Genomic DNA, 27891 nt, shown 5'->3' with positions numbered 1-27891 from the left:
GGATTGGTCACTGACCTCTGACGGCTGCTTAGTTTGAGTGCCTCGTGGATTGACACACAGCACGGTGACCACCTGAAACCTGAAAGAATACAAACGCCACAAGATTAATAATAATAATACTCGCTTATTGTCACAAGTAGGCTTGAATGAAGTTACTGTGAAAAGCCCCTAGTCACCACATTCTGGCGCCTGTTCAGGGAGGCTTCTACAGCAATTGAACCTGCACTGCTGCCTTGTTCTGCATTACAAGCCAGCTATTTAGCCCAGTGTGCTAAACCAGCCCAAATTGATAATAATAATAATAAACCAGATTGGGTTCAGTATTGCTGCTTGCACCTGAACTACAGAAAACCGGAATTGAAAACGTGGCACAGGCCTTTTCCTGCCCCTCCTGGTGTTGGGAAGGGCACTTGTGTGGACGGGCAGCGTATGTACCGGAAGCTCATGACGTCAGCAGATCATGTGTCAAACTGCCTTTGTGCCAGATATTTGTCTCTGAAACTCGAACCGCAGGTCCACTGAACTTTCAACTGTGCGAGGAACCCCCACTTGTGCTATTCATTGGAAAAGGCACCAACTTGCAGCCGAGGTGCCGTTGACGTACTTCTGCTATTGGAAGGTTTGAAGGTACTATTGGAAGTACGGTGGGGTGTTTTATGGAGGGGTTGGGCTGAGTTGCTGAATTTGGCAGGCAGTTATGCTCCATTGCTCCATCTGTACAAGTAAGGAAGAAGGTGACCTTTCCCACACCAAGGCTGCAACAGGGTAATGCGATTGGTAGTTCCAGTTCCTGGGTCTGCGACATCTCAGACAAATGCGGCAGAATGGGGTGGCAGGGTGGCCCAGCGATTAGCAGTGCTGCTCCACAGCTCCAGAAACCCGAGTTCAATTCCGGAGTCGGGTGACTTTCTCTGCGGCGTCTGCACGTTCTCCCCGTGTCTGCGTGGGATTCCTCCGGGTGCTCCGGTTTCCACCCACAGTCCAAAGATGTTCAAGTTCGGTGGGGTTATGGGATTAGGCGGGGAGGTGGGCCTAGGTAGGGGGCTCTTTCAGATGGTCAGTGCAGACTCGATGGGCCGAATAGCCTCCTTCTGCACTGTAGGGATTCTGAAACAAAATGAAGAAGAGGCAGCAGAGAGGGGACGTTCTGCCACCGGAGAGCAGGAGGAAGGTCCTCCACGGAGTGTCCCACCACCGTAGGTTTCCATGGAGCATTTCACCTACTTCCACTCCCGTCAGGAGCCCGCTTGATTGCTCCCCCTTCCACAAACATTCAATCCCTCCACCACCGCCGAACAGTGACAGCCGTGTGTACCATCTACAAGATGCACTTGCAGTAACTCACCGAGGTTCCTTCGGCTGCACCTTCCAAACTCACGACCCCGACCATCTAGAAGGACAAGAGCAGCAGATACCTGGGAACCCCACCACCTGGGGGTTCCCCTCCAAGTCACCACCCTGACTTGGAAATATATCGGCCGTTCCATCACTGTTGCTGGGGCAACATCCTGGAACTCCCTCCCTAACATCACTGTGGGTGTACCTACACCACATGGGCTGCAGCAGTTCAAGAAGGCAACTCACCACCACGTTCTCATGGGCAATTAGGGATGGGCAATAAATATCGACCTAGCCAGCGAAGCCCAATCCCGTAAAAATGAAAAGATGCAACAAGGCGGTGGCGAAGAACTGGGCCACCTTCTTCAACAGGGGGGTGCGGGGGATCCGACCCCGGGGGGGGGGAGCCCCCACGGTGGCCTGGCCCGCAATCGGGGCCCACTGATCTGCGGGCGGGTCTGTGCCGTGGGGGCACTCCTTCCTGCCGAGCCGGCCCCTGTCGGGCTCCGCCATGGCCGGTGCGGAGAAGAAAATCCCCCGTGCATGCGCCAAAACACGCCGGCCTTTTGGCGCATACGCGAACACGTGCAGTCCCTTTGGCGCCGGCTAGCACAGCGCCAACCCCTCCGGCGACCTAGCCCCCGGAAGTGCGGAGAATTCCGCACTTTCGGGTGCTGTTGACGCCGGATTGGTTTATGCCGGTTTTCCCGCTGGCGTGGGGACTTAGTCCCCGGAAAGGAGAATCCCCCCCTAGGAAAGGAAGCGGATCTGAGCGCACCGCTTAAATAACGGGATAGGCCAAATTCGAGATTTTCGCCCGGTGAGCTCCCGGTGGCGAGTTCCGAACCATGCTCAAATATGGCGAGCATATCATTCACCCTCATTTGCATTAATTTCCATCTCATAAACAGACCGAAGTCGAATGCAATGGCCTCCCAGGAATTTACCAGCTCCACAGTGAGAATCACCTGGGCGATGTGAAGCTGCCGCAATAGATGCTGAGGGTACTGGGGAGGGGAGTAGCCATTTCCATTTTCCGGCTGAGGTGGGGGTTGTTGGAAGTGGGAGACCTCTCAGGGGGGCTTCCAGGTCGGGAGTCGTCCTGGGCCGGGGGCGAGTTGTGGGACTTTTTATCTGTGAGGCCTTCAAGCCATCTTTAAATATTGTGGATATCCATGACAGATGCATCTACAGCTGCTGCCTGTCTGTCCTACCAAACACTTCCAGGACATGGCCCTGTTCTTGATTATACGCTGAAGATCACTTTAACTCCCTTTGACTGTGAGCAGCCTCTAGCTTCACAGCTGAAGGCGTTTGCTAATGAAGAATTGGCCTTGTTAGTTGTGAGAGCCCATCCCAACTGCTGTGTTTGCTATTTGCTGCTTAGCCACAAATGCCCAGAGGCTGTAGCTGAGAGTTTGGTTGCTGCTGCCTTTTTTATTTGCCTGCTGCCTCCTTGGGCTTACGTGCTGCTTTCTGGATGGAGGGAAGGAAGGATGAATGTTGCCTTTTCGGTCTCGTTTACCTGGAGTGGGGCAAGGAGAGGATCTTGACGGGCCTACTGCCTGGCTGAGGACTTGCTCGAGCAGTCTGTGGACGTTTCTAAAGGTCTGTTTTGTGCGTTGACTGTGTATCCTGTTCTGGACTTGTGGGTCACCTGTTAATACCCCCTGTGCTCCTGTGGCCTGGTCTGCGGGCAGGGGGGTGATGAAGATCATCTGCCGATACTGCAGGAGAGGAGGGGCGGGAGCCCGGCTTGACTACGCAGGCCATGGGTTGCGTTGGGACACTTTAAGGGACTACTGGTGACTTTTTTATGTTCAGTAGCCATCTGCTGCTTCTGTTATGGGAGCCTTGCGGGTCGCTGGTGTTCGTCGTTTTCCGTTTGGTTTATGTTTGTGGGAGTCTGTGAGTGTGGATTGTATGACGGATACCATGTAACTGCTGTTTATTATGGTCGCGGGTTTCAGCCCTGCCTCTCTCTGGAGCCTGGGAGTCGCTGGAGGCGCTGTCAGTGCTGGAGAGGGGGAGGTGGTGTTGCTTTCTCTCCCTCCTCCGCTATGCTCCATGTTGATGTGGCCTCCCGGTGGTTAGCTTTTCACTGATGCAGGTCCACTGTGGAGGGCAGGCAAGGTGGGACAGCCAGTAATGCGAGAAGCACGTGAGGGCTCATTTCTGGCACTAAGTGCCGTTAAATACGGCCCGCGGCCTCACCAATGCAACCGTCGAGAAACACCCTGCCAATCATGCCCAAAATGACACTTAGAAACCTGTGTTTAAATTGCACCCAATATCTCCATCAGCATTGTACTCCCTCCATCCCGCACTGCAGCCTCAGATGTGGTATTTGAGCTCAGAATAGTGCGATTCAAAGGCGAGTGTGCTCCCAACCGAGCCATGACTGTCCTTCGGACCATTAAAGCAACCGCAGTACCAATGGTGGTCAATGTCACCATCTGGGGGGGAGGCAGAGAAACAGGAACAAGTTAAGGTGTGAAACTCGAGAGGAAGTTTGATCTGGGGGTTTACGGGAGTGAGACAGGCCATAAAGAAGCACATGAGCTTCTTGTACTTATTGTTGGAGCTGATGGCCGGAACAGTAGCACAGTGGGTAGCACTGTTGCTTCACAGCTCCAGGGTCCCAGGTTTGATTCCCGGCTTGGGTCACTGCCTGTGTGGGGTCTGCACGTTCTCCCTGTGTCTGCGTGGGTTTCCTCTAGATGCTCCGGTTTTCTCCAGGTGCTCCTGAAAGGCGTGCTGTTAGGTAATTTGGACATTCTGAACTCTCCCTCAGTGTACCCGAACAGGTGCCGGAATGTGGCGACTAGGGGCTTTTCACAGTAACTTCATTGACGTGTTAATGTAAGCCGACTTGTGGCAATAAAGATGATAAGATTGCAGAAGAGAGAGGGGAGAAGAGTTTAATAAGGTGGTTTGCAGTCGAGAAAGTAAGCTGAGCTTATCTTGCATTTGAGACTGACCTTGGGGTACTGAGCCGTTTTAGTCGACAAGAGCAGGGCTCAATTGCACTTTATGTGGTTCAGTCAGATTTGGCAATGAGTGGATAAACTCACAAGATCCATTCACATCTGCATCCCTTGCACAGGACCGTACTGAGGAACAGCCAATGTGGGAGAAAGTAACGGGGGCTCAGGAATGAATGGTGGACGTAAGGGAGCAAATCAGTAGCTGTCAAAATATTGTAGTGCACAGAGGGCCAACGTTTGGACAGTTAGAATAGGAATGAACATTGTCATAGCTAGCCCCATGGTGTGAGGATCATCTCCTCCATATGATTCAGGCGATATGGACATGCCTGGCGGCCCCCACCCCCTGCCAATTGAACTCTGCTCATTGTGACTTTGTGCAATCTCTTCCTGTGAGAGGGAGGTCAGAGTACCAGCGAGGGTGCCGCACTGTTTTTGGGTGATGTGCCTGCCATAGCTGAAGAGCTAGAGGTGTGTAGAGGCTGTGAGAGGTGGGGTGTGAGACTGGGAACATTGGAAGGTGTGTGCGCATGAGATGGACTATCTGGACGTTAGGTCTGACTCCTGTCTACTCGGGAACACTGCTGGACGAGTGATGGAGGACTGTTGAATTGAGCAGTATGAGAGGTTGGTGGTGTGTCATGTGAAGATGCACTCACTGACCTTTCGTCACCTAAGTGAGGTCGTTGAACCTCTTGTAGCGCTGCCGTCAGGCCTTGAGGGCCGGATTCCAGAGTTGACCTCCCTGGTCACCTCTTCCCATTCCCTTCAGACCGTGTTGCTTGAGGGTTCCATTGGCCTTCCCCATGGGAAAATGGCCTCTCTCCTCCCATCAACCTCCATCACTGAGGCTTCCACCGGATTAATGCATCAGGGATCTCCCTCTCTCTCCTTGTACACTATTTGTTCACGTTCCACTTGCAGCCAGTTACGGTGCTAGCAGTCAGCAGCAGCCTCCTTAGAATAAGTGCAGTTGTCCTTTAAGAGCTGCGAGCCAGCTGAATCACCTACTAGCCACACACTTTACTAGGCCCAAGGTTGATTGTTCAGTCAGCCAGAATGCTACCATCAGGCAAGACGGATGAGGCAGAATGAAGTGTACTTGCTGCCTGGCTTAACAGGATGGGATGAAATTCCTGCAACCTGTACCTTGTGTTGCTCTATTATGTATTTTCTTTTCTTTTCATGACTTAATGATTTGTTGAACTGCTCGCAGAAAAATACTTTTCACTGTACCTTGGTACGCGTGACAATAAACAAAATCCAAATCCAGGAGGAAACTAATTTTAACCCATCATTCTTATATTAATACCTGCTCATTTCTGTCCCTTCTGAATAGCTATCTATACCAACCAATGTAGCAATTGTCATATGCGGGACCCTTTAGGATATGGGTATTTATCAAATATCTGCAGTGATGTCATTGTGTGGGTGGAGCTGGAATGTGATTCTGTCTTTTACTTTTGTTTTGAGCTGGAATCTGCTTTGTGACGTAGTTTCGTTTTCAGTTGGGGAGCTGCATTCAAGCAAGAAGGTGTATTTTGATTTCTCTCTCTGCCTACCAAAGAATGTCTCCGGATCACTTGATGATTTCAAAGTAATACCTGTTTCTGTAAGGAATGCAAACCTAATGTGTTAAAAAGGGTTTTTGATTTATGGATGTTGTTAGGAAAGTTATTAAGGGTTACCTATAGAGTACTGTATCTTTGGGGGGTATCAGTGTTGGTAGTTGATAAGATGTTTACTGTGTGTTTATAAAATGTTAACTGGATTCATAGAATAAACAATGTTTGTTTTAAAAATACTTTAGATCTCTGTTGCATCACACCTGTAAAGTGGGCCCTTGTGCTCCCCATAACCAAAATCTAGTAAAAGTTGTGGTCAGGTGAACTCCATGATATACTTTGGGGTTCTCTAAACCCTGGTCCACAATACATTGCATAACAAGAAGTAGATTAAGCACATCCTAGCTCCCAGAAGTATCAAAGTCCTCGAGTACAACCATCCAGCAATTGAGAGTATGGAATTTATCTACTTCAGGAGTGTTTTTTTATTAAATAGAAAAACTAAGTCTGATATTTTTGTTGTTCAGTTTTTCTCTGCATAGATGAAGTCACCAAATAATTACCTGAACCCCAAAAGCGGGGAAATACTCGCACGGTTGTCAAAATGTTGTTTCACCCTAACTCCATGTAACTCACCCCATATTTATCCTGAAACATTTCTGAAGAACACAGCAAGCCTTTAATGATACAGCCAGCTTAAAAAGATCACGGAGGCACTTTCAAGAAGATTACTGGCATTATATAATTAAGTGCAGATATAATTATAACCTTAAATATACCTACAGTGAAAAGGCAAATGCCAGCCAGCTGTTAAGATCATTTATTTTTAGCAAGAGACACTAAACCTCTCATGTTTTTTCTCGATGTTGCTAAAATAAGTTGCGAAGATGTGAGGATGTAGACGATGCAAGATGTGGCTCTCCAGGTAAAGACAATGCTTCCAGATAATGGGAAACAGCATTTATTTTTCCCTCCAAGGGCTGCTAGTCAACAGGGTTTAAGTAGAATGGAATGCCAACATCTGTCACCCTGTGGCACTATGTGCCATCAACAATCGCAGATTTCCCAATTTCTATCAGCACATCATTCTGTATCCATTATGGATTTAACTCACATGTTATTTGGGTGATATTGGTTCTGTTCCTTCAGATTGACACTTAAGTATTTTTTTTAAAGATATATTTATTAAAGTTTTTTAACACAATTTTTCACCCTTACAAACAAACCCCCCCCCCCGTAACAAAATAGAAAGAAAACGCACATATCAAGATATAAACATGGTAAAACGATATGTTCCAGGACTTTGTACATTGGATTCCTCCCGTACATGCCAGTTTTCCAGATCTTTCATGTATTCTCTTGCTCAAATACCCCCCAGGCAGACCCCCCTTCCCCCTCCCTCCCCCCCCCCCCTTCACAAGACATCCCCCCCCTCCCCCTCGGGTTGCTGCTGCTGACCGACCTTCATCTAACGCTCCGCGAGATAGTCTAGGAACGGTTGCCACCGCCTGTAGAACCCCTGCGCAGACCCTCTCAAGGCGAACCTTATCCTCTCCAGCTTAATGAACCCTGCCATGTCATTTATCCAGGCCTCCACGCTGGGGGGCTTCGCCTCCTTCCACATTAGCAAGACCCTTCGCCGGGCTACTAGGGACGCAAAGGCCAGAATAGCGGCCTCTTTCGCCTCCTGCACTCCCGGCTCGTCCACTACTCCAAATATTGCTAGCCCCCAGCTTGGCTTGACCGGGGCTTTCACCACCTTGGATATTGTTCCCGCCACTCCCCTCCAGAACCCCTCCAGTGCCGGGCATGACCAAAACATATGGACATGGTTCGCCGGACTTCCTGAGCACCTCCCACATCTGTCCTCTGCCCCAAAGAACCTACTCAGCCTCGCCCCCGTCAAGTGCGCTCTGTGAACCACCTTAAATTGTATCAGGCTAAGCCTGGCACACGAGGAAGAAGAATTAACCCTACCTAGGGCATCAGCCCATAGACCCTCCTCAATCTCCTCCCCCAGCTCCTCCTCCCATTTACCCTTCAGCTCCTCTACCAACGCCTCCCCCTCTTCTTTCATCTCCTGGTATATTGCCGACCCCTTGCCCTCTCCCACCCATATGCCCGAGATCACCCTGTCCTGAATTTCCTGTGCCGGGAGCAACGGAAATTCCCTCACCTGCCGCCTCACAAACGCCCTCACCTGCATGTATCTGAAAGCATTTCCTGGGGGTAGCCCAAACCTCTCCTCCAGTGCCCCTAGGCTCGCAAACGTCCCATCAATGAACAGGTCCCCCATCCTTCTAATCCCCGCCCGATGCCAGCTCTGAAATCCCCCGTCTTCCTCCCCGGGACAAACCGATGGTTACCCCTGATCGGGGACCACACCGAGGCTCCCATTGCACCCCTGTGCCGTCTCCACTGGCCCCAGACCTTTAGCGTTGCCGCTACCACCGGGCTCGTGGTGTACCTTGTCGGCGAGAGCGGCAGCGGTGCCGTCACCAGCGCCCCCAGGCTCGTTCCTTTGCAGGATGCCATCTCCAACCTCTTCCATGCGGCCCCCTCTCCCTCCACCACCCACTTACGGATCATCGCCACATTTGCTGCCCAGTAGTAGCCCCCCAGATTCGGCAGCGCCAACCCTCCTCGGTCCCTACTGCGCTCCAGAAACCCTCTCCTTACCCTCGGGGTCTTATTCGCCCACACAAACGCCATAATGCTCCTGCCTACTCTCTAAAGAAGGCTTGGTGATCACGATGGGAAGGCACTGAAACACAAAGAGAAACCTCGGAAGGACCACCATTTTGACCGACTGCACTCTACCCGCCAGCGAGAGCAGTAACATGTCCCATCTTTTGAAGTCCTCCTCCATCTGCTCCACCAGTCTCGTCAGATTCAGTTTATGTAGGGTCCCCCAACTCCTAGCTATCTGGATCCCCAGGTACCGAAAGCTCCCCTCCGCCCTCCTCAGCGGTAGATCACCTACCCCCCTTTCTTAGTCTCCTGCCTGTACTACAAAAAGCTCACTCTTCCCTATATTAAGCTTATAGCCCGAAAAATTCCCAAACTCCCTTAGAGTTTGCATGATCTCTGCCATCCCCTCCACTGGATCCGCCACATACAGCAACAGGCCATCTGCATAAAGCGACACTCGATGCTCCTCTCCCCCTCGGACCACCCCCCTTCATTTCCTAGACTCCCTTAATGATATGGCCAAGGGTTTAATTGCTAATGCAAACAACAGGGGGGACAGGGGGCACCCCTGCCTCGTCCTACGGTACAGACAAAAATACTCCGACCTCCGCCGATTCATAACCACACTTTCCACCGGGGCTCTGTAAAGGAGCTTAACCCAACTAATAAACCCTCCCCCGAACCCAAACCTACGCAGCACTTCCCAGAGATACTCCCACTCTACTCGGTCAAAGGCCTTCTCCGCGTCCATAGCTGCCACTATCTCCGCCTCTCCCTCCACCGATGACATCATTATCACGTTTCGGAGCCACCGCACATTGGTGTTTAGCTGCCTGCCCTTTACAAATCCCATCTGGTCCTCGTGAATCACCCCCGGGACACAGTCCTCAATCCTCGTAGCCAGCACTTTTGCCAGCAACTTAGCATCCACGTTGAGGAGCGAGATCGGCCTGTACGACTCACATTGCAGTGGGTCCTTGTCCCGCTTCAGGATCAAAGAAATTGTCGCCTCCGACATTTTCGGGGGCAGGGTCACTCCCTCCCTTGCCTCATTAAAAGTCCTCACTAGCAGCGGGGCCAACAGGTCTACGTACTTCCTATAGAACTCAACCGGGAACCCGTCCGGTCCCGGGGCCTTCCCTGCCTGCATACTCCCCAAACCTTTGCTCAGCTCCTCCAACCCAATTGGTGCCCCCAAACCAGCTACCTCTTGCTCCTCCACCCTCGGGAACCTCAGTTTGTCTAGGAATCGTCTCATCCCCTCTTCCCCCGCTGGGGGCTGGGATCTGTACAGCTCCTCATAGAAGGCCTTGAACGCCTCATTTACTATCGTCGCACTCCGCACCGTAGCTCCCCTTCCATCCTTGACTCCACCTATTTCCCTCGCTGCCATCCTCTTACGGAGCTGGTGTGCCAGCATCCGACTCGCCTTCTCCCCATACTCGTACGTCGCCCCCTGCACTTTCCTCCACCGTGCCTCTGCCTTCCCTGTGGTCAACAGGTCAAACTCCATCTGGAGACGTTGCCTTTCCCTAAGTAATCCCTCCTCAGGGGCCTCTGCGTATCTCCTGTCCACTCTTAAAATCTCCCCCACTAACCTCTCCCTTTCCATGCCTTCTATCTTCTCCCTATGAGCCCTGATGGAGATTAGCTCTCCCCTGATCACCGCCTTCAGCGCCTCCCATACCACCCCCACCTGCACCTCCCCGTTGTCGTTGACCTCCAAGTAGCTTTCGATACACCCCCTCACCCTTCCACACACCGCCTCATCTGCCAGCAGTCCCACATCCAACCGCCACAACGGGCGTTGGTCCCTCTCCTCTCCCAACTCCAGTTCCACCCAGTGCGGGGCGTGATCTGAAATGGCTGTGGCCGAATACTCCGTTCCCTCCACTTTCGGGATCAGCCCAGAACAAAAAAAATCTATCCGGGAGTAGGCTTTGTGCACGTGGGAGAAAAAAGAAAATTCCCTGGCCTGCGGCCTGGCAAACCTCCACGGGTCCACTCCCCCCATCTGGTCCATAAACCCCCTAAGCACCTTGGCCGCCCCCAGCCTCTTTCCGGTCCTAGATCTGGAGCGATCCAGTGCTGGGTCCAACACCGTATTAAAGTCCCCACCCATTATCAAGCTTCCTACCTCCAGGTCCGGAATGCGCCCCAACATGCGCTTCATGAATCCAGCATCGTCCCAGTTCGGGGCGTATACATTTACCAATACCACCCACGTCCCCTTCAACCTACCGCTCACCATCACATATCGACCTCCGTTGTCCACTAAGATATTCTTGGCCTCAAGCGACACCCGCTTCCCCACCAGTATTACCACCCCTCTGTTCTTCGCGTTCAGCCCCGAATGGAACACCTGTCCTACCCACGCCTTTCTTAACCTGACCTGATCCGCCACCCTCAAATGTGTCTCCTGGAGCATGACCACGTCTGCCTTCAGTCCCTTTAAGTGCCCTCTTTACCGGCCCATTCAGGCCCCTCACGTTCCACGTGATCAGCCGGATTGGGCCCCCACCCGGCCAACTTGCCATCTCCTTTTCTAGGCCAGTCCCGTGCCCGCGCCGCCCTCACCCTCCAGTCCCCCAGACGGGAGACCCCTGCACCGACCATCTCTTCTGTGTCCCATTCCCCTTCGGCCAGTGCAACAGCAACCATTTTTCCCCCCCTTCACCCCCCCCCTCCCCGCTAGACCCGTGTCTACCTTTTCTGCGCCCCCCATAAAACTCCCGTAAGTCAGCTGACCCCGGCTTCCCATTGACCCCCCCGTGTGGGAATCTCCCAATCAGTGTGCGTTCCTCCATTCCCCCTCCTGCCTTTCTTCCCTACCGCGGGAAAAAACCCCGCGCTTTCCTAAGCCTACCCCACCCCCTCTGGCGCAGCTCCTGTCGCGGCCGTGTCTCTTTTCCCCCATCCCCATCCCCCTCGCTCCCCCAGCCCATGGAACATTTCCTGCGCGTGATTAACACCCTATGTACAACAAACATCCAACGTCCCCCACACCCTCACAAACCCTCAGTTTGCGTCCAACTTTTCAGTTTGACTAAAGGTCCAAGCCTCTTCAGGCGTTTCAAAATAGTGGTGCTGATCCTTGTATGTGACCCACAATCGCGCTGGCTGCAGCATTCCGAATTTCACTCCTTTCCGATGCAGCACCGCCTTGGCCCGGTTGAAACCCGCTCTCCTCTTTGCAACCTCCGTGCTCCAGTCCGGGTATATTCGGATCTCCACATTCTCCCAGCTGCTGCTCCGTTCTTTCTTGGCCCATTTCAAGACCCTGAGCGAAATTCTCCGGAAACGGCGCGATGTCCGCCGACTGGCGCCCAAAATGGCGCAAATCAAACGGGCATCGCGCCGCCCCAACGGTGCAGAATGCTCCGCATCTTTGGGGGCCGAGCCCCAATATTGAGGGGCTATTCCGGCGCCGGACGAATTTCCGCCCCGCCAGCTGGCGGAAAAGGCCTTTGGTGCCCCGCCAGCTGGCGCGGAAATGACATCTCCGGGCGGCGCATGCGTGGGAGCATCAGCGGCCGCTGACAGCATTCCTGCGCATGCGCAGTGGAGGGAGTCTCTTCCGCATCCGCCATGGTGGAGACCGTGGCGGAGGCGGAAGGGAAAGAGTGCCCCCACGGCACAGGCCAGCCCGCAGATCGGTGGGCCCCGATCGTGGGCCAGACCACCGTGGGGGCACCCCCCAGGGCCAGATCGCCCCGCGACCCCCCCAGGATCCCGGAGCCCGCCCGCGCTGCCTTGTTCCGCCGGTAAGGTAGGTGATTTAATTTACGCCGGCGGGAGAATTGAGCGGGGGGGCCCGCCAACCGGCGCGGCGCGATTCCCGCCCCCGCCGAATATCCGGTACCGGAGACTTCGGCAACCGGCGAGGGCGGGATTCACGCCAGCCCCCGGCGATTCTCCGACCCGGCAGGGGGTCGGAGAATTTCGCCCCCTCTCTCTGTCCGTGAAACGGTGAAACCTCACCACAATCGCCCTTGGTGGCTCGTTAGCCTTGGGCCTCCTCGCCAGCACCCGGTGTGCCCCATCCAGCTCCAAAGGGGCCTCCGCGCCCATCATCGCCTCGAGCATCGTGCTCGCATATGCCCCGGCATCGGCCCCCTCCACTCCTTCAGGGAGACCCAGGATCCGAAGATTCTTTCTCCTCGACCTGTTCTCCAGGTCTTCGAATCTTCCCGCCCACCTCTTATGCAGTGCCTCGTGCTCCTCCACTCTCACCGCCAGGCCCAAGATCTCATCCTCGTTCTCACTGAAGTTTTTCTGCACCTCCTGGATCTTTACCTCGTGGGCCTTCTGGGTCATCCCTAGTCCTTCAATCGCCGACAGCATAGGCGCCAGCATCTCCTTCCACAGCTCCTCGAAACAGCGCTTGATGAACTCTTGCAGCTCCGGCCCGCATTCCACTTTATCCCCGGCTGCCGCCATTTTGTTTTTCTTCCCTCGCTTCTCCCGCTGCTCCAATGCCGCTTTTTTGGCCGTTTTGCTTCTGGTCTGGTCCATAAACGGTGAAGGGGGACTTCACTCTTCCCTTCCCACACGGAACGTCTTCAAAAAATTCCCGTTTGGGCTCCTCTAGAGAGCCCGAACGTCCGTAATCGCGGGAGCTGCCGAATCGTGCGGCTTAGTTCTGCATCGCCGCAACCGGAAGTCCTTGACACTTAAGTATTGATTGCCTCATGCTATCTTGATGTTTTTGACTGAATAACTTATCTAACGCAGGACAAATGCCAAAATTCACTTACAAAAGTTACATAATGAACGTCAAAATCAACCCACATCCACTGAGATTATTTCCTTGACTGTAAAACGCAGGCCAACTCAAATGACACAAATATCTTTAGAAATAGGCTTGATTTAAAAAAAAATACAATTGATATGTGCAGACTTTATGTACAATCTTAATAAGGTTAGCGATCCACTCTCTCATTGACTAGTTACCTGCAAAAGCAATTAAATGAGAATGGGTCGGATTCTCTGTAGCCTGACACCGAAATCAGGAACAGCGATCGGGCGGAGAATAGCTCCGGACGCCGGAATCGGGGCCTACGCTGGTTTTATGCCGGGTCGCGATACTCCACCCCTCCAAATCAGTTTCACCGGGGCACCGCCGCGCGCACTTGCAACATCTTCTGCATATAATTATCGGGCCCACCCGCGATGCTCCGCCTCCAATGAGCCGAGTTCCCGACAGCACTGACCGTGTGTGCTCCCAGCGTTCGGGAGCCTGGTGTGCCAGCTGCGGGGAGAAAGCGAGGGCGTGCCGACAGTGTCCAGCGCCGCCACACCCGGCCGGGGTCCGTGCCACTCGCCGGGCGGCTTCTGCCAGGGCTGGGGAGAGTGATGTGGGGTGGCCAGGAGTTGGGCTGTGGGGTCGGGGCGGGAGGGTACCTGGTCCAGCACGGCCGGCGCGTTTCTTCCGGCGCAACCGATGCGGTGCATGGGGTTTAGGCGCACACGTGGCTGCGGCTTGTCACTCCTGTGCATGTGCAGCACGGGACCCAGCAATTCTGACCATTTTCCGCACATTCAACGGGTGTTTCATGCAATGCTGGTGCTAACTCCTCACCGGGAGCGGAATCAGTGAGGGGTTTGCGCCGATTTTCCCGTCGTGAAACACCATGGGCTGGATTCTCCGATTTTGAGACGCGCATCGTGGAAACTGTGGTCTTTTCAAAAGTCCACCGAGTCCCCGTTTTGCTGGGGGCTCGCAGGGAGCCGTCAGCGAGCTCGCAGCTCCAGCTGCCGATACGGCCCCCCAGCACATCCGGGTCAGAGGCTGCACGGGCGCACCGCGACAGCCTGCAGCGGCCGCGTCCTGCTCCATGGCGCACTCAGCCGGCGGACCTGATCACGATTCCGGAGTTGGGGGGGGCGGAGAACCCAGCCCCACAGATCCTCCCTTGGTGTCGGCACTTCGCCTCAGGAACGACGAATCTAGCCCAATGAATTTAAAGTTGGAAGAGCTGGAGGATAGAGCTTGATGTTGAGTGGCAGTGGAGCATGATGGAATGATGAACTTAATGGCTTGGAAAAGTCGAGAGAACTTTTATGTGGACAAGATCCCAGTGGGAGGAAAAATCCCAAAGGAAATTGTTGAATACAGATGTAAGGGAAAAAGGTAAATCAACCAGACATTGTGTAAGTTGATGACTGTAACCATGAAAACCATGAGAACGTGATACTGGTCCATTGTTTCGGGGCAGAAGACCCGTTTACATTCAACAGGGTGATAAGCGCTTGCGAAAAATACTTTGGATCAAAGAAAAGTGTGACGATCGACTGATATACATTCCGCTAGAGCTGCCAGGGAGATAGGTGAACCCATAATACGGGGCAGTGATGTGGCACCTGATTTCGACATGTAAATTTGGCACGTTAACTAACAAACTAATTTGTGAACAACTTAGAATCATAGAATCATAGAAGTTTACAGCATGGAAACAGGCCCTTCGGCCCAACCAGTCCATGCCGCCCAGTTTTTTACCATTAAGCTAGTCCCAGTTGCCCGCACTTGGCCCATAACCCTCTATACCCATCTTACCCATGTAACCATCTAAATGCTTTTTGAAAGACACAATTGTACCCGCTTCTACTACTACCTCTGGCAGCCCATTCCAGACACTCACTACCCTCTGAGTGAAGAAATTGCCCCTCTGGGCCCTTCTGAATCTCTCCCCTCTCACCTTAAACCTATGCCCTCTAGTTTTAGACTCCCCTACCTTTGGGAAAAGATGTTGACTATCTACCTTATCTATGCCCCTCATTATTTTATAGACCTCTATAAGATCACCCCTAAGCCTCCTACGCTCCAGGGAAAAAAGTCCCAGTCTATCCAGCCTCTCCTTATAACTCAAACCATCAAGTCCCGGCAACATCCTAGTAAATCTTTTCTGCACTCTTTCTAGTTTAATAATATCCTTTCTATAATAGGGTGACCAGAACTGCACACAGTATTCCAAGTGTGGCCGTACCAATGTCTTGTACAACTTCAACAAGACGTCCCAACTCCTATATTCAATGTTCTGACCAATGAAACCAAGCATGCCGAATGCCTTCTTCACCACCCTGTCCACCTGCGACTCCACCTTCAAGGAGCTATGAACCTGTACTCCTAGATCTCTTTGTTCTATAACTCTCCCCAACGCCATACCATTAACTGAGTAGGTCCTGGCCTGATTCGATCTGCCAAAATGCATCACCTCACATTTATCTAAATTAAACTCCATCTGCCATTCGTCGGCCCACTGGCCTAATTGATCAAGATCCCGTTGCAATCCTAGATAACCTTCTTCACTATCCACTATGCCACCAATCTTGGTGTCATCTGCAAACTTACTAACCATGCCTCCTAAATTCTCATCCAAATCATTAATATAAATCACAAATAACAGTGGACCCAGCACCGATCCCTGAGGCACACCACTGGTCACAGGCCTCCAGTTTGAAAAACAACCCTCTACAACCACCCTCTGCCTTCTGTCGTCCAGCCAATTTTGAATCCAATTGGCAACCTCACCCTGGATCCCGTGAGCTTTAACCTTCTGCAACAACCTACCATGCGGTACCTTGTCAAAGGCTTTGCTAAAGTCCATGTAGACAACGTCTACTGCACTACCCTCATCTACCTTCTTGGTCACTCCCTCACAAAACTCAATCAAATTTGTGAGACATGATTTTCCACGCACAAAGCCATGCTGACTGCCCCGAATCAGTCCTTGCCTCTCTAAATGCTTGTAGATCCTGTCTCTCAGAATACCTTCTAGCAACTTACCTACTACAGACGTTAGGCTCACCGGTCTGTAGTTCCCAGGCTTTTCCCTGCTGCCCTTCTTAAACAAGGGCACAACATTCGCCACTCTCCAATCTTCAGGCACCTCACCTGTGGCTGCCGATGATTCAAATATCTCGGTTAGGGGACCCGCAATTTCCTCCCTAGCCTCCCACAACATCCTAGGATACATTTCATCAGGTCCCGGGGATTTATCTACCTTGATGCGCTTTAAGACTTCCAGCACCTCCTCCTCTGTAATATGCACACTTCTCAAGACATCACTATTTATTTCCCTTAGTTTCCTAACATCCATGCCTTTCTCCACCGTGAATACCGATGAGAAATATTCATTCAGGATCTCACCCAACTCTTGTGGCTCTGCACATAGATGCCCTTGTTGATCCTTAAGAGGCCCTACTCTGTCCCTAGTTACTCTTTTCCCCTTTATGTATCTGTAGAATCTCTTTGGATTCTCCCTTGCATTATTTTCCAAAGCAATTTCATGTCCCCTTTTTGCCCTCCTGATTTCCCTCTTAACTCTATTTCGACAATCTCTATACTCTTCAAGGGATCTACTTGATCCCAGTTGCTTATGTACGTCATATGCCTCCTTCTTCTTTTTGACCAGAGTCTCAATATCTCGAGTCATCCAGGGTTCCCTACTTCTACCAGCCTTGCCCTTCACTCTAAAGGGAATGTGCTTACCCTGCACCCTGGTTAACACATTTTTAAAAGCCTCCCATTTACCAGCCGTCCCTTTGTCTGCCAATAGTCTCCCCCAATCTACCTCTGCAAGTTCCTGTCTGATACCATCAAAATTGGCCTTGCCCCAATTAAGAATTTTAACTCTTGGGCCAGACCTATCATTCTCCATAGCTATCTTAAAACTTAGTGAATATACATCAGTTCCATGAATTTGGGAGCATCTACTCATGAAGGATGGCGATATAACCTTGGAAAAAGCCACAACTCTGGCAGTTCAAATTTAATCCAACATTTCTTTTCAAAGAGGGTGCACAGAAATACAACCTCAGTCTCAGAGTGACAGACACAACTGGCCCAATCAGCTCACATCTTTATTGTTGTCACAAGTAGGCTTACATTAACACTGCAATGAAGTTACTGTGAAAATCTCCTTGTCGCCACATTCCGCCGCCTGTTCAGGCACACGGAGGGAGAATTCAGAATGTCCAATTCACCAAACAGCACGTCTTTCGGAGTTTGTGGAAGGAAACCGGAGCACCCGGAGGAAAGCCACACAGACATGGGGAGAACGTGCAGACTCCCAAGCCGGGAATCAAACCTGGGAACCATGGTGCTGTGAAGCAACAGTGCTAACCACTGTGCTACTGTGCCACCCAAGGGGAGTTCAAGGCAGAATCAGCAATGGACAGCGTGCTGTAAAAAGTAAGACAGTACTTACAAACCGAGCAGCCTCGGAAACAGCAGAAGAATTGGTCCCGTGCTGCCGAGCACATAATGAACTTGCATCAGACATAGAACATCCAGTGCAGAAGGAGGCCATTCGGCCCATCGAGTCTGCACTGACCCACTTAAGCCCTCACTTCCACCCTATCCCTCCAACCCAATAACCCCTCCTAACCCCTTTGGACGCTAAGGGCAATTTAGCTTGGCCAATCCATGCACATCTTTGGACAGTGGGAGGAAACCGGAGCAGACGGAGGATACCCACGCAGACACGGGGAGAACGTGCAGACTCCACACAGACAGTGACCCAGCGGGGAATCGAACCTGGGACCCTGGCGCTGTGAAGCCACAGTGCTGACCAGTATGCTACTGTGCTGCCCCCCATTGTTCGATGACAACTTTGTTGCACATGGAACCCGCGCAGTGCTACGGCAATGTGTATCGCATTTTGCCCATGAAGGACATCAGGGTATCGTTAAGATGAAACAATGACCACGTGAAGCATTCTGATGGCCAGTGACAGATCAAGGAGCTCTTCAGCAACTGAATTGCATGTACCCGCAGTGATAAATCTCTGAAACTGTGTTCTGCAACGCTACATCGACCCCTTAGGAATTAATGTTTGTTTTTTGCTTGGTACACACGATCTGTATTGCAAATGGCTGGAAATCGCTCTGGCAAATTGCATCACCACCACTTCAATTATTGACATTTTCGATAAACTGTTTGAAAAATTGGGTTTGCTGGAGACTATCATGGCAAGCAATGGACTGCAGTTTGTTTCCAGTTAGTTCACAGAGTTCCTAGTAAGCTCCATCTAACCACCATCTAACATTGGAATATGACCCTGGTACACTTGAGCGTTATAAGATCATTATATTTTGGGGCTGTAGCTTTAACTTAGGATCGATAAAGGGAGCCATGTGACCTGTTCTGTGGTGTGCCTGACAACAAACTTTGGTGGTTGCAATGTTAGAAATCAAAGGAAGGCTCAAATTGTCTTACTGGGAAGGTGCAAGGTATTTATGATTGGAAGTAGCAGTGTCTGAGTTTGCCATGAGTAGACTCTCCCAGAGACCAGGAAAGATGCCCTTGGCGTCGGGTTGTAAAACCAGTTGTGTTTTAGACTATCCATTTATGTCTAAGATGAAAGGGAGCTGAGATCAAAGGCAGCCAATTAGCAGTTCGACCTGAATTCTTACAAAGGCTTAACTAGATCATACAGTTTGCCATTTTCATTTTAGCAAAGTAACAGCAACAACTCTAAGTCCCCTATTCCCCCCTCAGCCCGATTATCCTCCCTCTCTTAGCCCCTCCCCTCCTAACCCTCCCGGCCCATCCCCCGAACTGCTGGCCACGAACATGTCCTTAAAGAAAGTGATGAATGGCTTCCACCTAGAATAGAACCTTTCTTTGATTGATTGATTCGTATTTATTGTCACGTGTACCATGAAAAGTATTTTTGTGCGGCTGAGGGAACGTACACAGTACGTACATAGTAGACAAAAGAATAATCAACAGAGAACATTGACAAATGGTACATCGACAAAACAGTGATTGGTTACAGTGCGGAACAAGGGGCGAAACAAGAATACATGAGCAAGAGCAGCATAGGGCGTGAATAGTGTTCTTACAGGGAACAGATCAGTCTGAGGGGGAGTCGTTGAGGAGTCTGGCAGCTGTGGGGAAGAAGCTGTTCTTAAGTCTGGATGTGCTGGTCTTCAGACATCTGTACCTTCTGCCTGATGGAAGGGTCTTCCAACCCTCTCAGGGTACATTTAATCTTCTGCCAGGTCACCCGACCATGCCGAAGCCCCGGGTGGCACAGCCAACCTCCATCCAAGCAGGATTCGCCTCCGAGCCACTAAGGATGCAAAGGCCAAGATGTCAGCCTCCCCGCTCCCCCCCCCCCCCCAACTCCCCAAGGAGCTCCCCCACCAGCGGACACAGCTCTTGTTTGACCCCAACGATTTCAGACATATCTCAAAAACTGAGAGCCAGAACCCACCTAGCTTGGGGGGCAGGATCAGAACATGTGTGAGTGATCCGCAGCACTCCCCCCCTGCCCCCCCGAATAACACTCACACCTGTCCTCCACCCCAGGAAAGTGCCCACACCGACGCGTCTTAGTTAAGTGCACTCTGTGTACTACTTTAAATTATACCAAGCTCAACCTAGCGCAGGAGGAAGTGAAGTTCGCTCTATGCAGGATCTCACTCCACACCCCTGCCTCTAGCCCTAGGCCCAACTCTAATTCCCACTTCCCCTTCACCTCTGGTTTCCCCGTCTCCAGCAAACACTCATTTATATCGGAGATTTTCCCTTGCCCCATCGCATTCTGGATTAGCATCCTATCTGTCAGTGTGGGTCTTCTGTCTTGCGCCCCTGCGTAGTTAGAAATATCCTGAGCCCACAGCATTGGTCAGGACACTAGTCGTGGGGGCATCATATAGCGGCTTCACCCAGGGAATTAAAGTGGGACCAAACCCAAATCACCCCAAGACCTCGAAGATGCCTCTCCACTCCACACGGTCAAAGGTCTTCTCCGCATCGGTGGAGGTGATTACCTCCGACACCTGCTCCACAGAGGGTGATATGACCACATTCTCGTGTAGAACAACACCAGTCGGCCCTTGACAAACCCTGTCTGGTCCTCACAGATCATTCTGGTCAGAACCCACCTAAATGTTTCGCCAGAACTTTAGCTAGTATTTTCATATCAGTGAATAACAGTGAAATAGGCCTGTAAGACTCACACTCAAAGGGGATCTTTGTCCTTTTTGGGGATTCGAGAAATCGAGGCCAGCGTCAGCGTGACAGGCAACACCCCTCTCAGCAGAGAGTCATTGAACGTTCCCAGTAAGTGCGGCGCCAACAAGGCCGCAAACTGTTTGTAAAATTCGGCCGGAAAACCAGCCAGCCCCGGTGCTTTCCCCAATTGCATGGAACCAATACTGTCCATAACTTCCTCCAATCGCAACGGTGCTACCAGCCCCTCCCTCTTCGCCCTTTCTACAACTGGGAAGTCCAATCTGCCCAAAAGGTGCTCCATCTCCGAGCCATCCTCTGACGGTTCAGACTGGTACAGCTCTCGATAAATAAACCTCTAAAGCTCCATTAATCTTATCTGGGGCAGTAACCAGCTCTCCCCCCTCGTCTTTAACCTGAGCTATTTTCCGTGTTCCTGCCTGCCGTCTCAATGGGTGAGTCAATAATCAACTGGCTTTATCCCCACACTCATAAAACGTTCCTCGCAAACAGCCAAGCTGGCTCACCGCAATCCCCGTCGATTCAAGCTCAAACATCATTTGCAGCCTCTTTCTCTCGGCCAACGACTCTGCCGTAGGGGCCGTGGAGTGTTGTCCACCCAACTCCAAGCTTAAAACCAACCTCTACCTTTCAGCCCTGACAGCCTTAACCATGTGGGCCTTGTATGATATTATTCCTCCTCTGATCACCAGGTTACGTGGGGTTACTGGGTTACGGGATAGGGTGGAGGTGTGGGCTTGGACAGGGTGCTCTTTCCAAAGGCCGGTGCAGACTCGATGGGCCGAATGGCCTCCTTCTGCACTGTAAATTCTATGATTCAACGCCTCCCAGAACGTGGAAGGCGAGACCTCTCCATTCTGGTTGGAAAAGGCTGCTCGACTTTGTGAGCTGCCGCTGCCACATACAGAAGGAGACAGTTTCTAATCAAAGAGATGCATCCCAAAGCCTTCAACAGATTCTGGGAGATTAGTTCTGGCAAGTCCGAGGGAAAACAATCATCAGGACAGACTTCAGTGTGGGTGGTGGATTTAAAGCACATTCCAAAAACTGAGGAAAGCCCCCGGAGACAGTCATTTGAAGTTGATGAGGCAGGGACCCAGGAACCACTGGAAGCTGGGAATAACGGTGGTCTGTTTGCGAGGGCTGTAATTCCATGGAGGGTGCAAAGTATAAAAGGAAAGACACCTTTTTATGGTTCGAAATAAAAGTTGGCTACGAAAACAAAATAGTGTTTAGTCAGTCGTGCTTTGAGTCATTGGTGACTGTAAAATTTTAAAACAGAAATCTTGTCATGTCATTCCTTGAGTTAATGGCTCGAAGAACTAATCTCTATTTGAATGTTGTAAGTCTCTCCGGAGATCCCAACGACCCAGAATCAAATGGTGGCTTTGAATGATTGAACAGGGTGATCAGGGACAGTCTGATTCTCCATCCCGCCGTGCCAGATTTCTGGTTCAGCACACCGGCGGGATGCTCCATTTTGCCGGCTGGTCAATGGGGTTTCCCATTGTGGGGCAGCCCCACGCCGTCGGGAAACCCCCGGGCTGCCGGCAAAATGGAGCATCCCCCCGGCGGAGAATCCCGCCCGATTGTGTCAGAAGGGAAAACATCTGATCAATCCATTCATATCCTACTTCACACATATAAATCCATCCCATATTCTCTGACTGGAAATACAATGGCCATACTTATGACTGGTCTTAACTTTCGCATGCTCCTGACCATTCTTAAACAGTCGCCATTAGCCAACAAATATTTGAGAGCTAAAGAAATGGCAAAGTGGCAAGGTAAAGCGTGCTTCGACAAGTGAACATTGGCATTTGAAGTTGAAGATTGGGTTAATATCAAATTGCCAATCCACAACCACAAGTTGGCATCACCTCTATCAAAGAAGATCAGGTTCAGTACCAAAGCTTATCTGCTGGATGACAAGATGTTGGGCGGCATGGTGGCACAGTGGCTAGCACTTCTGCCTCACAGCGCCAAGGACCCGGGTTCGATTCCGACCTTGGAATGTGTGGAATTTGGTACCTGCGGGGGTTTCCTCCGGGTGCTCCGGTTTCTCCCACAGTCCAAAGATGTGCAGGTTAGGTGGATTGGCCGTGCAAATTTGTCCCTTAGTGTCCAAAGCTTAGGTGGGGTTATGGGGTTTTGGTTATTCGTCCGTGTGCCAGCATTTATTGCCCATCCCTAATTGCCCTTGAGTGAGCAGTTGAGAGTCAACCACATTGCTGTGTGTCTAGAGTCACACGTAGGTCAGACCAGGTAAGGATGGCAGATTTCCTTCCCTAACGGACCAGATGAGTTTTTACGACAATCAACAATGGTTTCATGGTCATCATTAGACTGTTAATTCCAGACATTCTATTGAGTTTTAAATTCCATCACCTTCCGTGGTGGGATTCGAACCGGGGTCCCAGATCATCACCCTGGGTCTCTGGATTACTAGTCCAATGACTATACTACAATGCCACCGCCTCCCCACAGGGATAGGCGGGTGAGTAGGCCTGGGTAGGGTGCTGTTTCAGAGGGTTGGTGCAGACTTGATGGGCTGAATGGTTTCCTTCTGCACTGCAGGGATTCTATGATTCTATGAACACAAAGTGGAACTTAAGCTGCTCGAAAGTGAGCAGATTAGGACATTTCAAATTCAGTGATAATTTCTTTCTGTGATGATTGAATACAATGTTGATCATGGGTCTCAGATTTGTAGATCTCAGCATCATAATCAGCCACTTTCAAATCTCACGGACTATTTCTCTACTGAGAGAAACACACTCTGGCTCGATGTGTGTATGTTTGTTGTTAAGGATGGTTCAATTTAAAATAAAGCTCTTTAATTTTACAAGAGGAAAGCTATGTTATTGTGTTCAGTTGTTCAGTATTTGAAGGTGTTTCTGTTGCGTGCTGAATGTGCTGTGACTCAAGCCCCTGGGTCTGGTTAGAGAAATCGATACAAGAGGTAAGCATGTCAAAGCTGACATTCTAAAAACATTTTAATAAAGTTGCGGTTCACATACAGAACCTAGTGAGTGTCATCTCTGCATATCTTTGAGGCACAAAACACAATAGGAGTGAGCGTGTCTTTGGAAAGGTGTGCAACAGGTCACATTCCTGTCTCTGTGCGCTTTTGCCAGAGCAGTTAAGACACAGTTAGACACCTAAAGTAATTTAAATGTCAGTTAGAAAGTTTGAACCAAGTTCCATGAGTTTAGGTGAAAAGCGCATGGGCTGTTGGTCCTCGTCAGCTGAGTGGAGGGAGCCTCATAGCAGGAGGTTAGAGTGTCGTAACCTTTCGAGCTGTGGAAGAGATAGAATCATAAGAACACCTCCAGTGCAGAAGGAGGTCATTCAGCCCATCGAGTCTGCACCGATCCCCGGAAAGAGCACCCCACCAAGCCCATTTCCCCGCCCTATTCCTATAACCGTTTAAACTAACAGGAATGGTTGTTGCAGGTGCCGGGGTTTAGATATTTCAGTAAGCTCAGGCAAGGTGGTAAAAGAGGGGGAGAGGTGGCATTGTTAGTCAAGGACAGTATTACGGTGGCAGAAAGGACGTTTGATGAGGACTCGTCTACTGAGGTAGTATGGGCTGAGGTTAGAAACAGGAAAGGCGAGGTCACCCTGTTAGGGGTTTTCTATAGGCCTCTGAAAAATTCCAGAGGTGTAGAGGAAAGGATTGAAAAGATGGTACTGGATATGAGCGAAAGCAACAGGGTAGTTGTTATGGGGGATTTTAACTTTCCAAATATTGACTGGAAACGCTATAGTTCGAGTAATTTAGATGGGTCTGTTTTTGTCCAATGTGTGCAGGAGGGTTTCCTGACACAGTATGTAGATAGGCCAACGAGAGGCGAGGCTATATTGGATTTGGTACTGGGTAATGAACCAGGACAGGTGTTAGATTTGGAGGTAGGTGAGCACTTTGGTGATCGTGACGACAATTCGATTAAGTTTACTTTAGTAATGGAAAGGGATAGGTATATACCGCAGGGCAAGAGTTATATCTGGGGGAAAGGCAATTATGATGCGATGAGGCAAGACTTAGGATGCATCGGATGGAGAGGAAAACTGCAGGGGATGGGCACAATTGAAATGTGGAGCTTGTTCAAGGAACAGCTACTGCGTGTCCTTGATAAGTATGTACCTGTCAGGCAGGGAGGAAGTGATCGAGCAAGGGAACCGTGGTTTACTAAAGCAGTCAAAACACTTGCCAAGAGGAAGAAGGAGGCTTATGTAAAGATGAGAAATGAAGGTTCAGTTAGGGCGCTCGAGAGTTACAAGTTAGCTAGGAAGGACCTAAAGAGAGAGCTAAGAAGAGCCAGGAGGGGACATGAGAAGTCTTTGGCAGGTAGGATCAAGGATAACCCTAAAGCTTTCTGTAGATATGTCAGGAATAGAAGAATGACTAGGGTAAGAGTAGGGCCAGTCAAGGACAGTAGTGGGAAGTTGTGCTTGGAGTCCGAGGAGATAGGAGAGGTGCTAAATGAATATTTTTTGTCAGTATTCACACAGGAAAAAGACAATGTTGTCGAGGAGAATACTGAGATTCAGGCTACTAGGCTAGAAGGGCTTGAGGTTCATAAGGAGGAGGTGTTAGCAATTCTGGAAAGTGTGAAAATAGATAAGTCCCCTGGGCCGGATGGGATTTATCCTAGGATTCTCTGGGAAGCCAGGGAGGAGATTGCTGAGCCTTTGGCTTTGATCGTTAAGTCATCTTTGTCTGCAGGAATAGTGCCAGAAGACTGGAGGATAGCAAATGCTGTCCCCTTGTTCAATAAGGGGAGTAGAGACAACCCCGGTAACTATAGACCAGTGAGCCTTACTTCTGTTGTGGGCAAAATCTTGGAAAGGTTTATAAGAGATAGGATGTATAATCATCTGGAAAGGAATAATTTGATTAGAGATAGTCAACACGGTTTTGTGAAGGGTAGGTCATGCCTCACAAACCTTATTGAGTTCTTTGAGAAGGTGGCCAAACAGGTGGATGAGGGTAAAGCAGTTGATGTGGTGTATATGGATTTCAGTAAATCGTTTGATAAGGATCCCCACGGTAGGCTACTGCAAAGAATACGGAGGCATGGAATTCAGGGTGATTTAGCAGTTTGGATCAGAAATTGGCTTGCTGGAAGAAGACAAAGGGTGGTGGTTGATGGGAAATGTTCAGTCTGGAGTCCAGTAACTAGTGGTGTACCACAAGGATCTGTTTTGGGGCCACTGCTGTTTGTCATTTTTATAAATGACCTGGAGGAGGGTGTAGAAGGATGGGTGAGTAGATTTGCAGATGACACTAAAGTCGGTGGAGTTGTGGACAGTGCGGAAGGATGTAACAAGTTACAGAGGGACATAGATAAGCTGCAGCGCTGGGCTGAGAGGTGGCAAATGGAGTTTAATGCAGAAAAGTGTGAGGTGATTCATTTTGGAAGGAATAACAGGAAGACAGAGTACTGGGCGAAGGTAAGATTCTTGGCAGTGTGGATGAACAGAGAGATCTCGGTGTCCATGTCCATAGATCCCTGAAAGTTGCCACCCAGGTTGAGAGGGCTGTTAAGAAGGCGTACGGTGTGTTAGCTTTTATTGGTAGAGGGATTGAGTTTCGGAGCCATGAGGTCATGTTGCAGCTGTACAAAACTCTGGTGCGGCCGCATTTGGAGTATTGCATGCAATTCTGGTCGCCTCATTATAGGAAGGATGTGGAAGCATTGGAAAGGGTGCAGAGGAGATTTACCAGAATGTTGCCTGGTCTGGAGGGAAGATCTTATGAGGAAAGGCTGAGGGACTTGAGGCTGTTTTTGTTAGAGTGAAGAAGGTTAAGAGGTGACTTAATTGAGGCATACAAGATGATCAGAGGATTGGATAGGGTGGACAGTGAGAGCCTTTTTCCTCGGATGGTGATGTTTAGCACGAGGGGACATAGCTTTAAATTGAGGGGAGATAGATATAGGACAGATGTCAGAGGTAGGTTCTTTACTCAGAGAATAGTAAGGGCGTGGAATGCCGTGCCTGCAATAGTAGTGGACTCGCCAACACTAAGGGCATTCAAATGGTCATTGGATAGACATATGGACGATAAGGGACTAGTGTAGATGGGCTTTCGAGTGGTTTCACAGGTCGGCGCAACATCGAGGGCCGAAGGGCCTGTACTGCGCTGTAATGTTCTATATTCTATACATCCCTGGACACCAAGGGGCAATTTAGCACGGCCAATCCACCTAACCGACACATCTTTGGACTGTGAAAATTAGACAACATCTCAGCCTGCCACTGGCCTGTGTGAAATATTGGGCCACCTCTACCACAATGAATTAGTTACCAGGTTTCTTTAATACCTTTGGAATGCTGAGATTTCTCTGAAGTATGTGTTGAATAAATAATGTGACAATTAGCTATCAGTGTGGCATACATGCTCTAAGTCATTGAATTTATGGTTACAGCAATATACTAAAGCCAGTAAGCTTCTGCTGCAGCAAGTGTGAGCAAATTTACAACAAATTTCTTCAGGTGAGTTTATTCAGCGAACGCTTGAGGCAGCCAGGCCAGGCCGAATCCTCATGCTGGTCAGCCTGGCACCCGAACCTCTATAATTGGGTTCAGGTCTCATTGGTTCGGGGGAAATTGGTCTGGGTTCCTGGTCACTTGTCAGGAATGTGCATGTATGGAAGTCCTGTGAGGGCAGGGCCAGCCATGACTGTGATGCTTCCAGCGATCGATCAGCCTGGTGACTCTCACTGCCAGTCGCGGGTTTGAATGTTTGATGGTGACCAGCACCCATGAAGTCATAAACTGTGATGATATGCATAAAGCATTTCTGTACATAATGTTATACATGACCTCCGACCACTAGGTGGCAGTGTAAACCCACCACGTGACCCTGTGGCTGGGGAGTTGGGAGTAGGTTGTGTTGGAGGATAGACATATTTTGCAGTAGCTCTACAATAGTTAATCAGTGTTCGTAGTTTATTATTTTATTTATCCTAGTTATCTTTATCATGCAGTTGTTTCACAATAAATTATTTAAACTAGATGTTACAAGTCTACAGAACATGCCATAAACCTTAAATCATGATGACTGGATGGCTTCTTGTCAGCTGACGTGGACATGATGGACCGCATAGCCTCCTTCTGTTCTGTCCTGGGATTGTAATGCATGGTTAATCATGTGTCTGCTGCTTGTGATGATGGCATCACACCAACTCTATGTTGTTTACTAAATTTCCTGACTTTAGCTAGCGTAAGAGTCCTTCCTGTTTATTTCCTTTGTTTCCATTTATTTTGTTTTAATAATTTTGGTCCGTGGATCCATAATCAGTGTGTGCCTTTAAGTGGA

Source organism: Scyliorhinus torazame, chromosome 19 (assembly GCF_047496885.1).
Source record: "Scyliorhinus torazame isolate Kashiwa2021f chromosome 19, sScyTor2.1, whole genome shotgun sequence".
Taxonomy (NCBI): domain Eukaryota; kingdom Metazoa; phylum Chordata; class Chondrichthyes; order Carcharhiniformes; family Scyliorhinidae; genus Scyliorhinus; species Scyliorhinus torazame.
Note: the sequence above shows the minus strand (reverse complement) of the source record.